We start from the raw sequence: 16,303 nt of genomic DNA on the forward strand, positions 1-16,303 counted from the left end.
CAATGTTTAAGTGGGTCATCACCGGCTTCTCACATCTGTTGGTCGTGAAGATTTTTGGTGTTAATCGATTCACATCTGCATGGCAGCAGCATCAGAGTTTTATAAACCACCGCCAGTTTTCTACATCTGTATTGATTATATATTTTTTAATCATTAGTGCGTCTACTGTAGGTCAATGCACGTCTCCATCAGGCTTACATCACATTAATGAAGAAGAGAAATCGAGGTGGAGAGCGAGCACGGAGGCTCCTTCTGCTCTCCAATCCCATCTGCTTGACACAGAGGGAGGGAGGGAGAGAAACAGAGAGAGCGGTGGTAGACGAATGAGAACGAGGCCAGATCAGGCTGAGGGAGGGATGGGGGGTGAGGGGGGGGGGTGGAAAGGGGGGAGGTGCTGTTTAGAGAAAGGCAGGGAGTGAAAAAAAAAAATCAGAGGGAGGCAGGCTGGGGGGTTGGGCTCCGAGCTTGTGCATGTGAGAGAGAGAGAGGGAGAGAGAGAGAAAGCAGCCGAATGTGTGTTATATATGTATGTGTGTGCGTGTTTGTGCGCACATGTGTGTGTGTGTGTGTGTGTGCGCTCGCTCTGTTCCTTTCCTTTCTTTGTTTGACTACTGAGTGGGGGAAAAAAGCGAGACAGAATATAGAAAGATAGAGAGAGAGGGTGAGGAAGAGGAACACAGACCGAGGAGAAGAGCAGGATCTAAAAGCAGTGTCACTTTTATTTTATTTAGAGAAGAAAAAGAAGAAGAAAGACAAAGAGGATTTCTGTTTTGGTGTCTTTTCCCCCCCTTCAGTTCTTCCTTTGCAGGCTGTAGAATAAGAAATATACATATATATATACACAACAGCAACAACAACACTGCACTGAATGCTTTTGACAACAGTGTCATATTCAGGAGCAGTGAGTGTTTTGTGTGTTGGCTCAGTGCGCGTGTGTGCGCTGAGGAGGTGGGGGGAAGCAGCCTGTGCAGTTTAAAGGGAAAATACAAGGCACGCACAAAGCTGGGAGCACAGGCAGGCAAGACAGCAGGAAAGGCGAGGGAAGGGAAGGTAGTGGGAATCTGCTGAGCTGGCTGACGCTCTAACCGACAAGCTGCTTTTGGAATTTTTTTTATTTTTTTTTAATTTTTTTATTTTTACACCACCGATCCAGCCCTGGGTCTCCCCTCTGTGCTCGGCCTGGACCCGGCCACGGTAAGGCGAGCTTCCTATCCGCAAACCTCTCAGCTGTTTGACCACTGCCGCTCTGCAGACAAAAGCAGGAGAAAGTTGCTCTGTGTGTGCGTTTGTGTGTGTGCAGATGGAGAGGAGCTAAAGCTAAAGGCTGAAGCTAAGGCTGAAAGGCGTGAGGAATACAGCACAAAGGGAGCTTGTGTGCTCCAGCTGGGGCCGTGTGTGTGTGTGTGTACGCTTTTGTGGACGGCCGTGAGTGTTTATGTCTCGCGGTGTACCCAAACTTTTGCATGTAAGGGATGCCCCCAAAATAGACAAGCACTGAACAACTAAGCCCCCTTCTTTTTCTTTTCTCTCTCTCTTTTTTGAATTAGGATTTGTGCTGCTCTGGCTGATTGTGTGTAGAGTTAAGGCTTCTGTCATAATAGCCATCATATGGCAGTTCTTGGTGCTTTTCATGCAAGCAAATATTCTGAAATCAAACTATTGCTGGGAAGCAGAAGAAACCCAGTAAGAAGTCTCTTAAAGCTCCCAGCATGCTGGTTTTTAAACCAGCGGTTCGGTTCACAGCAGGGTGATCTAAATGCTCCAGGAGGATGTGCAGCCAGCTGGCTCACAAAAAAACACAAAAGTAGGGTTTTGGTTTTTTTTACTTGTGTCTTTTTAAAAAAAATCGTCTTCATCCTTCCTCCTCTCCTCTCTTGAGTTTCTTTTCTCCTTCTTTCCTCTTTCCTCTTCACTCCATGCTGATTTAAATGCCAGCTTTGCACAAAGGCTTTCTCTATTTCTTGCACATTCTTCTGCTTTTTTTCAGTGCTTTCCTTTTTCTTGCACTTTCTGACTTCATCTCTCTGTCATGATATTGGCAGGTGACTGTGCTGGAACATGGATCTTGTGACTTTACCGCTCAGGCACCGGGTGAATGCCTGTCTCTTCTGCACACGCAGATGCCGACTCCCATTATTAGTTTTTCAACACACACAGCTCACTAATACAAAGTGTGCGCCGTCCTGTCAAGTGTGTTGTGGTCTGGTCGTGGTGGTGGGGTTTTGGTCTGCTCTGGTCTTGTGGTTAGCACTTGCTTTTTAAAATGAGTGTGTGTTTGTGTGTGCGTGTTTATGTGCACGCTCCTCAGTGTAAGCGTGTGAGAAACTCGACACTTGCGCCGGCGTCTGCCTGGAGCTAATATTGGTGTCACTATGTGACTTTGTGTGCATTTGTGTGAGTGTGTATTGGCGTGTCGGTCCCTGTCCTAATTAAGTCCTTGCCCCCCTGCGTTCAAACCAATACAAACATTCCTAGAATAAAAGCCTGACTAGAAAGACATCTCACGCGTCCCACTGTAAACTGATCCCTCCAGTTCTCCCACTCACACACGTGAGCGTCCGGGTCTGCACATGCGCACACACACATTTCCACACACAAGGCAAAAAAAAAATCTCTGTTACTATTTTATTTGCTGCCCCCACCCTTCCTGTTTTCCCTGGGGAATTTCCTCCTTTCTCTCTCTTTTTTTCATTAGTCCAGTGGAAGTAGAACATCTTCTGCTCTGACATTTCTTTCCTTTTATCTTTTGTTTTTCCTACATTTTATTCATTTTTTTTATATCCACCACTTCCTGTCCAGCTGTCATTATCCTGTAGTGGCGTGCCAGGCATGGTTCAGCCAGGGACGCCTGCTGTGGACTGGGATACATCATAGCTGCACACTCTCTATCCCACATAGCCTTGCCCAATTAGGAAATATTGTATACAGGACGCAGCCAGTACTAATGCTGCGCTAATCTGTTTATACTGTGCTGCTGGTTCCCATAGAGAGAACAGAGTATGCTGTATTAGCAGAGATAGATCTGACATTAGAGCTGGGCAGAACTGATTAAGATAAGGTCACAGAGTTGAGTTGCTGCGTGTTAGGTTTCAGGTGTTATATTAGAACAAAGACATTAAATAATGGAATGTGAGCAGTGAAGGAGCAGAAAGGAAAAGCAATGAATTTGAGTTGGTTTTTTTGCATTCTTGCATTTTAAAACAGCTCATATTTTTCATCATATGAAACCAAATACTACTTTCCAGGAAAACCTAATAAAAAGTTAACATAGGTTTAAAACAATAAATGTAGTGTGCACCACAGGTACAGGGCTTTTAAATAAACATAGCATAGTGATGTCCCCACACAGATTCCTTACAGTTTACCTTCATGACGGCTGCAGTTGTATTTTTTTGCCCTGCAGGAACAGTTTTGCATAGTCATTAGTCGGTGGGAGGGGCTGACCCTGCCCAGCTGCGAGTGGACGTGTGTTTTCCCAATGCAGATAAAATACGGGGATGAGGCCTGTGATGACTGTTGACTCTGGAGCTGTCTGTGTAGCAACAAGCCATTTCCTGCACTGAGAGCCATTAGGACGCCACCCAACTCCCCCCCCCCCTCTCGTCTGTCACCCACCATGTTCCTGTGTTCCTCTGCAGATGTGCACATACGTAAACACACATATACACGATGGATGGGTGGGAGTGGGGGGGGTGCTGTGTTTTTGCGCCTGAAATTGTGTGTGTACATGTGCTGCTCTCCTCTTTACCCCCTCCTCAGCCCCAGGGCAGTCCCCCATGGCTGAAGAAAAGGGGTGGGTTGGAGGGGGGTCGGGGGATTGCACATTCATTGGAATGGAGGTTGAGATAGCAGTGGGGAGGAGGTGGGGTGGGTTTTGGGGGGTTGTAAGAGTGATTGAGTGTGTTGCCTGGCGAAGAAAAAAAGGGGGGGGCAGAAAGAAGAGGGGAAAAGCCCCCTCCCCCCTCGTGTTTAAAGAACTGGAGGGGGAAAGGGGGGAGGAGAAGGAGAGGAGCAGACAGACAAGATAGGAGATTCAGGGGTGGAGGTGAGGGGAGGACGGGTGGATGGCTGGCGCCGTGGCTGGCTTGCGTTTGCGGAGAGAGGGGCTGGGCTATTAACAGCTCGTGTTCAAGTAATAGTTTGAGACGCTTTGATGTTCATAATTGTCTGTTTGCTCCTGGAGCTGATCCAATGAGCTGACAGCTCAACGCGGTGACGCTTTCGAGTCATCGCTGCAGTTCTGGACAAAACTGAGAAGACAAAAGTGGTTCTGAGCTCATGTGTGCAGAATATAGCGTCAAACAGTGATTAAGCCAAATGCTGGCTTAATCTAGACCGATTCATTCATATGTTGCTTGGACATTAATTGTAGTTTGTTTAAAAAAAATGATATGTGTTTGATTTGGAAAGAATCAGGCTTTGGTGAGCTGTGCGTGTATAGTGGTACCAGCTGTCTTTGTGCTGTTTCCAAAGCAAGGTGCAATTTGGTGTGTTAAATAGTACATGTACCATGAGTGAACTCTACTTTCACAACTGTCATGTGTTCAAAGAGCATTTTTTTTATTGATTCGTGTTTTTTTTTATTTGTTTTTCGGCTACATGAGCTAGTGCTATGCTTCTTCTTTAATTGCAGTAGTTATATATATTCCAGAGTTTGTTAAAACACAAAGGGATAAGGCTTAGGTGACTAATTCTATTATGCGGGGGTCAAAGGGCTCAAGAAGATTAGCTTTGGCCTTGGTGCTAATGCGTACCACGGTAACTAGCCTGCATAAGATGCTGTTTGATTAGCCGAGTGCGAGACAAAAGGCAGAGAAGCTGGGCAGGTTGAGGGAAGGTTAGGAGCACGTACTCGACTTCTTATTTGCACAGATAGGTTTGGCTCTGAGCTGCAGCCTGTGACGCTCGAGAGAGAGAAACGAATTAGAAAGAGAGAAAAGAAAAGGGGAGCACAGATGAAGAGATGTCTGGGACGGTGAAAGAAAAGTAGCCATGCTGAGACATTGAGAATACACACACGCACGCACGCACACACACACACACACACACACACACACACACACACACACACACACACACCCCCATTGGCAGGAGTAGTGTGCTGAGTGTGCACATGGTTTCTTTGTGTAGAGGAGAGGGGCCAGGGTTTGTTGATTTTAAGATAATGACTTCCAGTTGTTTCAGTCAGGAGAGGGCTCTGTCACTACAACTAGAGAAACCCCAAATCCATAAAACACACACAGGCACACAGAGAGCGTGTGAGTGACTGGCACAGGTGTGTGTGCATCTAAAGCACAACTCTTTGGCCCGTGGTTGATTTTATTGCTGCTTTATAAAGGTCAACGGTGGAACTGTGCGTATGTTTACAGCATCTCTTGCATAATATGCATGGATGGTTGTAGACTGTTAAACTGTGCTAGCTCAGTAATAATGGGCACTGCACTTCTTTATAGGTCATGATACAATGGGAGGGATCACAGAGAGGCTAAGCAACACCAAAGAATGAGTTTTACAATAAACAGCAGTCAGCTGCATGTTGTACCAAGTACATCTAATGATAAGCAAGTATTTGTTCCTTCTGCTGTATTGCTTGTATTGCTTGTTAGCATCTTATGTGATGACGTTGTGTGCACTCTGAGGCGTATCCTGCTGTTGCACTGTGAATAGCAGCAGCTACTACATGGCTGGAATTAGAGCAGGGCGATATGGCCAAAAATATTTATCACGATATATATTTCAAAATTTGCGATAACGATATAACCGACGATATAATTGATGCGAGACAAAATACAACTCCACAACATTACTAGCGCAAAAAGACAACCTTCCATTTATTTTCACTTAAACAAGAAGCTGGTTTTTATGTACATTAAAGCTTTATAAAAATATAACAGTGCAAATGCAAATTCCTTGCTGAAAGTTTAACCAAAAGGCATTTCCAGTAGAAATGGGCTGACATATCCTGAGCATAACCATGTATAATATCCACTGAAGTTAAAAAGAGGTGCTTTGCAACATTAAACTGCAGTGTGCAGTACGCATTTTTCGGACCATAAGGTGCACGGGATTATAAGGCACATTAAGCGAAACAAAGCAGTCAGATAAATCAAACTTTATTAAACTCATTCTTCTTGCTTCCTCCACTTCTGTACCATTGATTCATTAATGTTGAATTCTCTGGCAGCTGCTCTATTCCCATGTTGTTGCAGTATATTAATGACTAACCTCGTATTGTGGATGGATTATCTCAGTTGTTCTCCTGACTGAAGTTTGGTCCGTTTACAGCATCCTGCCATGCGATTGCATTTGTCTCTAACCATGAAGAACCTTAACGTTAACTTTTATAAGTGGAAAAGTGTTAGTGTTCGTCCTCCAGCTTCACTGTTTATGTTATGCTAACATAGCTGTGTCGCTAGCGATCACGTAGCACATCATTATATACCAGCTAGCCCAACTTCAGTAACCCTACAAACGTCACTGCTGTTTAGTTTCCCGTCTTCATTTATGTTGGAAGTGATAGCAGAGCTGTACGTTTGATTTTTTTCAGAAATCTCTCAGTCAGAACATGCAATATCATGCTTAGGTAACTAGCGAAACTAGCGAGCTAACTTCCGCTAGCTTCCTGCTAACTTCTAACTCCGTTAAATGTAATAACTTTTGTTTTCATGGATGCCTGGAAGTTAAACTTTATAGTTACACCTGGTAAAGCAGCAATGCTGATCGTTTTATTAAAGATGAAAGAATTTAGACAGTTTTTAACTCTAAGTGATGCTGCAGTGTTGTTTGACCTGAAGATTACGGAGTTTAGGACCCAGATTACTCCCAGATTTAAGAGCATCTTAGTCCGACAAATATGACAATAACAACGGCCGCTTGCATGTTCTGCAAAAAAATGTGCTTTGTTGTGTATCTGATGGACAAACACCAAACCACATCACGGAAGTTGCACCATTTTTACAAACCAATTCTGGTTCATCTGTTTCACTCAACAATCGGCCATGTGCGTATGAAAACAAAGGCACTGCGCATGCGCGTTTTACTCCCATTCTATCGCGATATTTCATTTTCCTATCGTTGCCTAACATTATACCGGTATTACCGTGAACGGTATAATATGGCCCAGCCCTAGCTGGAATGTAAACTGCACACACACAGAAGGAATCTATAATGCAACTGCATAAACACACAAACGCACAGCAGCTGGGCCAGTGCCGCGTGCATTTACTGCACCCTGTAATTGCATGCGACAGGATGCTCTTTGAAGGTTCCTGCTCTCGGGCTGTCCTCTTTGTGTTTTCACCGTATTTGTTTATCTGCGGCGCTTCGCACCAAGCGATGTAGTCCTGCGCAGCTTCTCATTACGCGTTTGCGTGAATTTGCTTGTATACTCACGTCTGCCTCTCGGCTTTGGGGAACGCATGAGAGCGCCAGTCCTTGGAGCCGCACTCGAGAGCGGTGGCCCAGAGTCAGAAAAAGGGGGTTTGCGTGCAGGATATGTGTTTAACTTCTGCTGCTAATGATGCAAGAACGGAATGCAGTGTTTAGTCCCGCACCGGTTTTGCTGTTTGATTAATGAGTCGAGGTTTGTCATACTACATCAGATTTTTACTGCATAACGCGCTAACTCAAAGCTTGTATAACCTTAAATGAGCTACTTGTGCATTCAGTGCAAGGAAGAGAGGCACGGGGGTTCCATTACACTCATTATCTCTCTTCATCACATTCGTGAGCGGTGGCTTTGCAGACGGGGTGTTGGTTTTAACTGGTATTTGTAGTACTAGCATCGTGTGACAGTTGAATGTCTCTTTCATTACGGGAAGATTTTGCCATAATTGGAGTCTTTAATTGGAATATTACAAGCGTGCGTAAAAATCACGCCTGTAAAACGTGCATGTGCACATGAACAGTAGCACCGGTGACCCCACAGTGACCTCGATTGATCCAGCTGATTGAAAGTAATGCATTAACCTGATTATGTCTCTAAGCAGTCAGAGGACCATTATTAGGAGAAGGAAGTTGAAGATCTGTGTGTGTGTGCGACTGGAGGCTCTGGCAGGTATAATTACCTGTTGGTAAGGAAGGCTGAGTTCAGCTTTCTTTTTCTTTCCTATTACCTTCCCTGTCATTCCTCCTTCTATTCTTTTGCTTCTTTTAAATCCTTCCACTACTTTTTCCTCTTCTTCTAATTTATCCTCCTGAAATTTTTTTTTAAAACAAACTCTGGGTCCAGTTGTTCCCCCGAACAGCCTTTCTCTCACCGCTCTTTCTCTCTCACACATGTGCGACGTCGCCTGTCTCTTTAACCTAGTTCCACACTGAACCCTGACCTCCTCCCACTTGTGTAACGTCTGTGATAACTGTGCTTTTGTGTGCCCCGCAATGTTTCTCGCTCCACTTCTTCTCAATGCGTGATTCAAAAGTCACAGCTGAGCATGCTGGAGTCACTCTTTTTTGTTTTTCTGGTAAGATTTAGCTTTCGTGTTTGTAACTTCATTAGCCTCATTCTGCATGTGTGATTGACTTTCTTTGTTTTAACTGTTCTGCAGACTTGTGTGTGAAATCAAAACTGTGGTCTGTCGCTCAGTGTTTATGAGGAGATCTGTGTCTCTGCGTGAGTGTGTCTGGAGGGCAGCGGGTACGCTGTGACCTTTATGGGTCTGTGTGTGTGTGTGTTTGCCCCCAGACTAGTAATATGATCTGCCTTGAAGTCTGGTCCTTCCTCCTTCCTTGCTCTGTCTGCACCCTCCCTCACCTCCCTCCAATATCTTTTCTGTCCATTCACAGCCTTTTCCCATCTTTCATTAATCCTCCCCTCGCCTTTCCTTCATCTCAACCCTAACCTTGTAAATCTTTAGTAATTTAAAACCCTAAAACCCAATCGTCTACACCCCATCCGCTTGCATTTTGGCAGTTTTCTATCAGTCTCTCACACACACTGTGATCAGATGGCTTTGATTGCAGAGATCAGAGGAGAGAGAAGGAGGTAGCTGTGTGCGCACGTTTGGACATTATAATTGATTTTCTCTGTTGTTCTCTTTTGTTCGACTGGTGTTAGATGCATGACAGTAAGCTGCACATTTGCCTGCACTGTACTGCAGCGATACCATATAGTGTGGATTGTCTGCGTGTGGGTTGGGTGGGGCAGGGTGATGGAGGAGGTCATGAGACAGGCTGAGTCTGTCCCACAGGATTTCTATCAGGGATGTATAGAATTACATGCTTCACTGTGTGTGCTTGGGCTTCTCTCTGCATGTTTTTCCTCTCTGTGCCGAAGGTAGCAGAGCTGCAAATAGGAAATAAAAACCTGTGACCTTAAATGCATTCAGATGTATAGAAAATCCTCAGGTCATAAGTTCAAGTGGCTTTGGGAGTTCAGAATCCTTTAATAAGAGATGGCTAACAAATTAAAAACTCCTACACTCATCCGCTGATGGGCATAGGCCGACGTGTAGGTGGTTTTAATATACTGTGCTTCCCTTCTTACGCAGAGTTTGAGGCTAAACAAGTCCTCCGCCCTCCCGCTGCCTGCCAAATATTCTCCCACAAATTGTTTCTGTCTGCTCTCTTCAGTTTCAGGCTCAGGCGACTCTTCCAATCAAATTCCTGCTTTTAACGCTTCCTGGGTGCAGCAGTGTGGTGTTTGAGCGGTGGTGTCCACTGCATGTGTCCTGTGCTCTGTGGCCATATGGTAGCTACATTAGCCCACAGTGTAAACACAGCTGGCTGCCTCCTGTGGCTGCTCGGGTGAACAGCAGTCTGCCTGCAGATATGGAAAGCTCTAATAGGAGGATCACATACACAGCTGCTGTATTAATATGGCTATGGGCCACACTTGGATTCATGGCTGTATTTGTGAGGTAGATTAGCGTTGCTATTGCCGCCTGATATCTATTATTGACATTCAGCTAGTCATCAAAAGGTTTCAGGTTGATGAGTGAAATACTGTGGAGTGTTTTTCCAAATATTCAAAACTGCATGGACTGAAAAATATCTTTAAATTATAAGTCACAGATGGTGGATTCTGTAACTTAGTGCGCTCTATTTCTGGGTTTCTTTTAACAAAGGGTAACATATATATGGCAGTCTGAGTAAGAGGCACAAAGGGAGAGATAAGAAAGAAAAGAGCTGGGGACTGAACACTGCACATCATAAATAAAATGTCAGAAACACTAGTGCATGCTAGCCATTGCTCAGGGTAGCGTGAAATCTGCTCTCGCCCCCTCCTTTCTTATCTTCCCTCACTATCGCACTCCCTCTCTCACTCTTTGTGCATATGTGTGTGCATGTAATTGAGGTGTGTGACCTTGCTGTAGGCCTGGCAGGTGTACGGCAAGGGAAGAGACAAATAAGGAAGGGAGGGGGGGTGCAGGGTGAAGGGATGGATGGAAAACTGTGCCACTGTGCCTGCCCGCTTGTGCATAAATGCATGTGTTTGGCATATATGTTGTGTAGTGGAAAGAAAAGGCAGTAATTGTGTGTTTGTGTGGGTGGAAACACACATTCTTCAGCTGTAAGGTCCTTTGCATGCGACTTGGAAATGAGTTCATGTGCACGGGTGTGTGGGCGCATGTTATTGTGCAGACGAGACGGCATATATAATTCTCTATAGGTTGCAGTCTGTGCTTTGCATTGAGGTGGCTGCATTTTTTAAGCATCCCTGTCAAATTGGAATATGTCACTATAATTAGTCTAAAATAAGTAGGCAAATGGAGGAGATGATTGACAGCTTTTGTTTTTCAGAATTTATATTACTATCATTAAGACTACATTTCCTATACACCCAGTCGCTTCCTGCCACAAAGATGTGGATGGATGTTGTTTATTCTGACATCCTGTCTCTCCCTGTTGAAAGTGAACACTATGGTTTTTTTACCATCATTAATACACTTTCCTCTCACTCTCTCACCTGGTGACACACATTATGAAAAATGTCACAGTAATGTTAGTGTTAACCATCCTCATAACACAAACCTAAACATAATTTGATTATTTTAGAGCCTGTTGGCCAAATTTCATATTAATAAAGAAAAGAAATTATTTAAAAAGTTGGCAACTCGGTTTAAAAAAATCCTTTCATGGTTTGTGTTCGGTGCTTTCAGATATGTTCTTCCCTTGTTGTTGGGCAGCGTAAAGGCATGCGCATGTGATGACATGTATGACAGACGGTGCTTTACATTAACATTCACACTTGGAGTCCCACATGTCAGACGACTGGATGGAGTCTTCCTTTCTGACATGCAGCAGAGAAGCAGGAAATACTTCCTGTCGGCCACGTTTTCACTCGTGGAACTGAGTGGAGCGCGCACGACTCGGGACACGCGACAACCACTCACTAGCTGTAAACTATTACCAGCACCGTCGTATCTAAAACAATATTGTGCTAAATAGCTCTCATTCTCATGCGCACCTACGTTGTGTAACGCCTGTGTTTGAAAATGACCAGCGGCTGGCAGAACCTCGCCCCGACGTCTCGGCTTCACAGTTGCAGCAGTGACAGGTGCTTCAAATTTCGTGTAAAACGTTAATTCCGAGCTCTCATACTCAAACATTATAGGCTCTGATTATTTGGTGCTTCTGCCTTTTTTTCTTGTTGTTATGGTTTTCATCTCTATACGATACCTGCCATCATCTTCTCCTCACCGTCGAGTGGAAACAGTACAGTGGCACTGAGCTCTCACAGATACTCATCACCTCTTCTTCTTCCTCCCCTCCTCTCTCGCTCAGTACCCTCCTCCCCCCACCCACTGCTCTCTGCACAGTAGCTCAGTGCATCTGTGTCATGTCACTGGGTTCTAGCGTCCCAGAGTAACCCCCCTCACCCCCACCCTCCCGTACCAGTGCAGTCTCTCTCACTGTCCCCTCTCTCTCTCTCTCTCTCTCTCTCTCTCTCTCTCTCTGTCCTTGTGTGGCTCAGAGTGTCATCCCTGATCTCTTCATCTTCTCTCTCCCTCCAGCCTCACTCCTCGCCTCTCTGCTTTTTCCTAAAGAAGTCTCCTCCTCTCTCTGTCATCCTCTCTTTCTCTATATTTAATGTGTGTCACTCTTTTAATCTCTTCCTCTCCCCTTAGCCTGTCATGCAGCACAAACATAGAGAGCACACACACCACTGCTCCCTCTCTCTGTCCTTCTCTCTTGCTCATGAAGCATACACAAACATAAAACTGTCTCGGTGCATACATTAATAGATCCAAGCTCCTTAGCTGACTGCTGCATGCATAATCTATCGGCTCATACAGATTGTGAACAGTGCACTTGTGAAGCTGTGCGTGTGGGGGTGTTTGAGGCCCTAGGCTCCTCCCTCCAGAGAGAGCGAGGGAGGGAGCGAGACAGGTGTGGACCAGATTGAGTTCCGCCTCATTTCCTCTGCCCTGTGCAGCTGGTCAAGGACACACATTTAGACGCGCAGACGCTTTCGCACAAGCGCGCGTTCGTTATAAGAACAGGGGACACGCACGCTGCGCGCTACTTCGACAAAAGATGGAGAAGGCTCAGCCGCAGAGTTAGACTGAGCGAAGCGTGCGCGCTGGGAGTGTTCACGAGGCCATCTGCACTTGAATTCCTGTGGAAGAGGATTACAGCAATGATTACAGCCCGACTGGTCGAGCATTTCCATGGTGACACTGACAGCCCATTGCAAAGTCACTCAAGTCCTTTCCCCTGCATTTCATATTCACAGTGTACCTATGCAGTGCTACACCAACCATTATTTATAGCTGTCTTTGGTTATTTATGGCGACGTGACAGTGCTCGATGGCAGTCCCTTTATCATGCTAGTGTTAACAGTGGAGGGACATTATGATGGTGACGCTCTGATGAAAATGCACGCTTAACAACACTCATCGCTGACTTCAGCAGGTCTGATCCCAGTGCACAGCTTTATGGGACTCGGGAGAGATGATCATTTGGCATTAAAAAAAATGATCCCGCTCCAACATCATTCCCAAATGTCATTTTTCACTTTTACTTCAGGCAGTTAGCCGATGTGTTTTAAGTGCTGCTGACTAAGATTCAGCTCCTACATTAACAATATTACAAAACATCAGTGCTAAAGAGTGTGAAGGATATCCAAGTGAATTGCTTTTTTTGATAGATTCAAATAGTTCAAACAAAAAGTTCAAGTTTCTGGAAGCTCCTCAGCTAATCGCTGACCTGACTGCAGTGGCAATGACTGCTATTCCAAGGCTTCAGGAGCAGGCGGTGTAGCAAATATCTGGGTCATTGTTTGCAAATGCAGAGCATTTTTAAAAAGCTGATAAAAATGTAGTTTATTATCTGATGTTTTCCTAAAGGACCGTTTACCTGCATGCAAAGAAAACCTGCTTAAACGTGATTGTTCAGTAGGCTGCAAAAAGAAAACAGAACACTAACGGTACCAAAAACCTTGTCCCTTGTCTATCCAGATATCTATTATTCTTTGTCTTTACTACGTTGGGGATATTACACAGTGATGTGTGACAGGTAAACCTGAAAAGGACGACCACTTAGGTGCACATGCACCTTTTGTCTGTGGCGTCTGTATTTGAAGATCTTTTGTGTGACATTTCTTGGTGACTACAGATGAAATTCTGTGTGTGTGTGTGTGTGTGTGTGTCTGTCTGCATGTGTGCGCCTGCCTGCTGTGGCGCCTGACCAAGACAGGAAGCAAGGGGTCACTGTGTCTGGAGGAAAGCCAAGCAAGCCTCTGTCCCATTTCAATACCCAGACACTGATAATTTGCCTTTAAGAATGCAGCCTTTAAAAGGAGACAAAGAGGAGCGGGAGTTCTGGCGTATAACTTATCGGGATGTATGTTTACATGCTGGATAAAGGAGCTGACTGCTTGTCATATTGCAACTACAATATTGAGAGATTTGTGTGTGTGCGTCTCTGTTTGTGTGTGTAGGTGAGTGTGTGTGTGTGTGGTCCTGTGAAGATTGCACAAGCCACCATGTGGGGATCACATGTGCCGCAGTTGGATAAAGAAGTCTTTGTGAGCAGAAGCATTGCTGATGTCAGACACATTCACTCATGTGCACACACTGACCTTATATACATGCAGTATACATAGTAACTAGGGGTGCAACGATATTCGTATCGATATTGAACCGTTCGATACAGTGCTTTCGGTTCGGTACGCATATGTGTCGAACAATACAAAATTTGTAATTTATTTTATCAACTTTCCTTCTGACGATGCTGTCTGTGTTGAGCGCTCAGTGAATCTGCGTTCGACTGCTCCGCCTAGGGTCGACAGTGCAGCCTAGGCGGAGTAGTCGAACGCAGATTCACTGAGCGCTCAACACAGACAGCATCGTCAGAAGGAAGAGCGCAGGGAAAGCTAGCGAGACAGAAGTTAAGCTCCCCTTACAACATGGACCTCCCCCATGGACCACCCTCATTCAGATCTGGCCTTTGGAATTATTTTGGTTTTCATGTGACGTATGACCCTGAAGGTAAGCGAGTCATGGACTAAAGTAAAACAGTATGTTGGATGTGCCATGCAATGCTCAATTACATGGGTGGGAACTAGTGTGTTAGCGCAGTTAGCTCGTTAACATGTTGGCCGTCTAGCCCCATGCACGGGGCGATCGGCGGTAGCTCGTTAACGGAGATTTGCCGTGCTGTGGCGTTAAGGTCATTTCAACGAGATTAACCTGAAAGCACTAGTGGGAACACAACGAATATGACTGCACATTTACGCCGACATCATCCAAGTGCAAAGACAAGTGGAAGCAGAAAAAAAACAAGCAAGCATGCTACTAACTTTAGCCGAGTCATTTAGACAGCTGTTTAATATGCTGCTGAGAATATAGCCCAGAAGAAGCGTATAGTATAGCTTTTATTTTGGAAAGAGACATTTCTCTGTAATAAACTCTCTTTTCCAAAGATGAGTGATTCCTCAATCAGATACAGGGCTTGCAATATCGCTAGCCCGACGTCCTGGAGCTAGCGATCTTTTCAGTCGGGCTACCAAAATCTATCTCTTCCCTGCCCGTCGGGCTATTGTAGGAAGGAAAAATATATGTCAATGCTTTTGCATTCTTTTGGAAATGTAGCTGGGTAATTATGTCATTGGCATCGTGATCCACTGTCAATATGTGACATATTGAAATTGCGTTTGAATTTGCGCTTGTTTTTTTGCTTTCACTTTGCAATCGTGCGAACTGTGTATAGAGAGCGACAGCACTGATCTGTGAGTGATGATAATTTGTGCACCAATTCCTCTGACATCGTCTTATTAATCGTTAGCTTACTATGCAAACATGACAAGTGAAATCTCCCGCAGCTTAAACATGTGAGAGGTTGATCGCGCAGAGAATCGCTGAGCTTATGTGAGTGCGTGTGTAAAAGCAGCAGGATATATATTTGACTACGATGACCTGGATGACTGAGAACCTTCACAGACAGATATATATTTTAGTTCTGCTGAGCCAAATAAGACAGGTCAGGGTGAAGAAGTGACAGCCAAAGAAAAGCTTACCACAAAACGGAGAAGTTATGACAAATCAGACTATAAGGCAAAAAGAAAGTGCAGCTTTATGGTTTCATGGACAAAATAATTTCTGTGGCTGCAATATGATGAGCTAAATAACCAGGGCTGCACATAAGTGGTCCGCAGGTGCGTATTCGCTGTCAAAATAAAAAACACGCACAAGGGTTAGGGCTAAATTTAAAAACTGTACTTTTGAGTTAAAATATATATTTATAATTTTAATAAATGACAAATTAAAAAGGCATGAACATTTTTTTTGTATCGAAAAAATATCGAACCGTGACACCAAAATACCGAACCGAACCGAACCGTGAATTTTGTGTATCGTTGCACCCCTAATAGTAACCTATGCAAACACACTCTCCTGCTCCTTCATATTATTTACCATTCCTGCCTTTCAGTCTACTCCTAAAACTACACAGTTTGGCTGGTTGCAAATTTTTTTATTGCATTGCTATGAAATCATAATGGTTGAGAGCGAACACACGCACAGTGGCGTGTTTATAAAGACCTGAGTCAGTCTTTTTGGTATGTGACGGTTAACTTAAATGTTATTGAGCAACTGGATAGTACAGTTTAGCACCTCTGCTCAAGTATGTGGGCTTGGCAGGGCTTGCCTGACAGCTCTCCAGCTTTGCCTCAAACCTATATTAAAACAGCTCAGGAGAGCATAAGAGTGCGTCCAGAGCTTACGACCTTATAGTCACATACATCATCCATGTAATCGAAGTAACATAAATGTCATAATCTGATTGGGTGTCGCATGCTTTCCAGTTTGTGCTGCTGTTCACTGCAGTGTACCAGCTACACCTCCGTCCTTTAGACACTTTA

General features: G+C 44.6%; 1 protein-coding gene across 5 annotated transcripts in view; it reads left to right on the forward strand.

The window, feature by feature from the left end:
* Positions 1-560: 560 nt before the first annotated feature.
* kdm6ba (lysine (K)-specific demethylase 6B, a) overlaps positions 561-16,303 on the forward strand; it is a 50,547-nt gene continuing 34,804 nt past the window's right edge. For 4 of the 5 annotated variants that reach the window (XM_082526482.1, XM_082526484.1, XM_082526481.1 and 1 more), the window contains exon 1: positions 562-1,194. The gene's annotated coding sequence lies outside the window, so the exon portion shown is untranslated. Of the gene's footprint in view, positions 1,195-16,303 lie in introns of all 5 variants that reach the window. The other variant, XM_082526487.1, reaches the window with a different exon arrangement.

Source organism: Aulonocara stuartgranti (genome assembly GCF_965226115.1).
Source record: "Aulonocara stuartgranti genome assembly, chromosome: 3".
NCBI lineage: Eukaryota > Metazoa > Chordata > Actinopteri > Cichliformes > Cichlidae > Aulonocara > Aulonocara stuartgranti.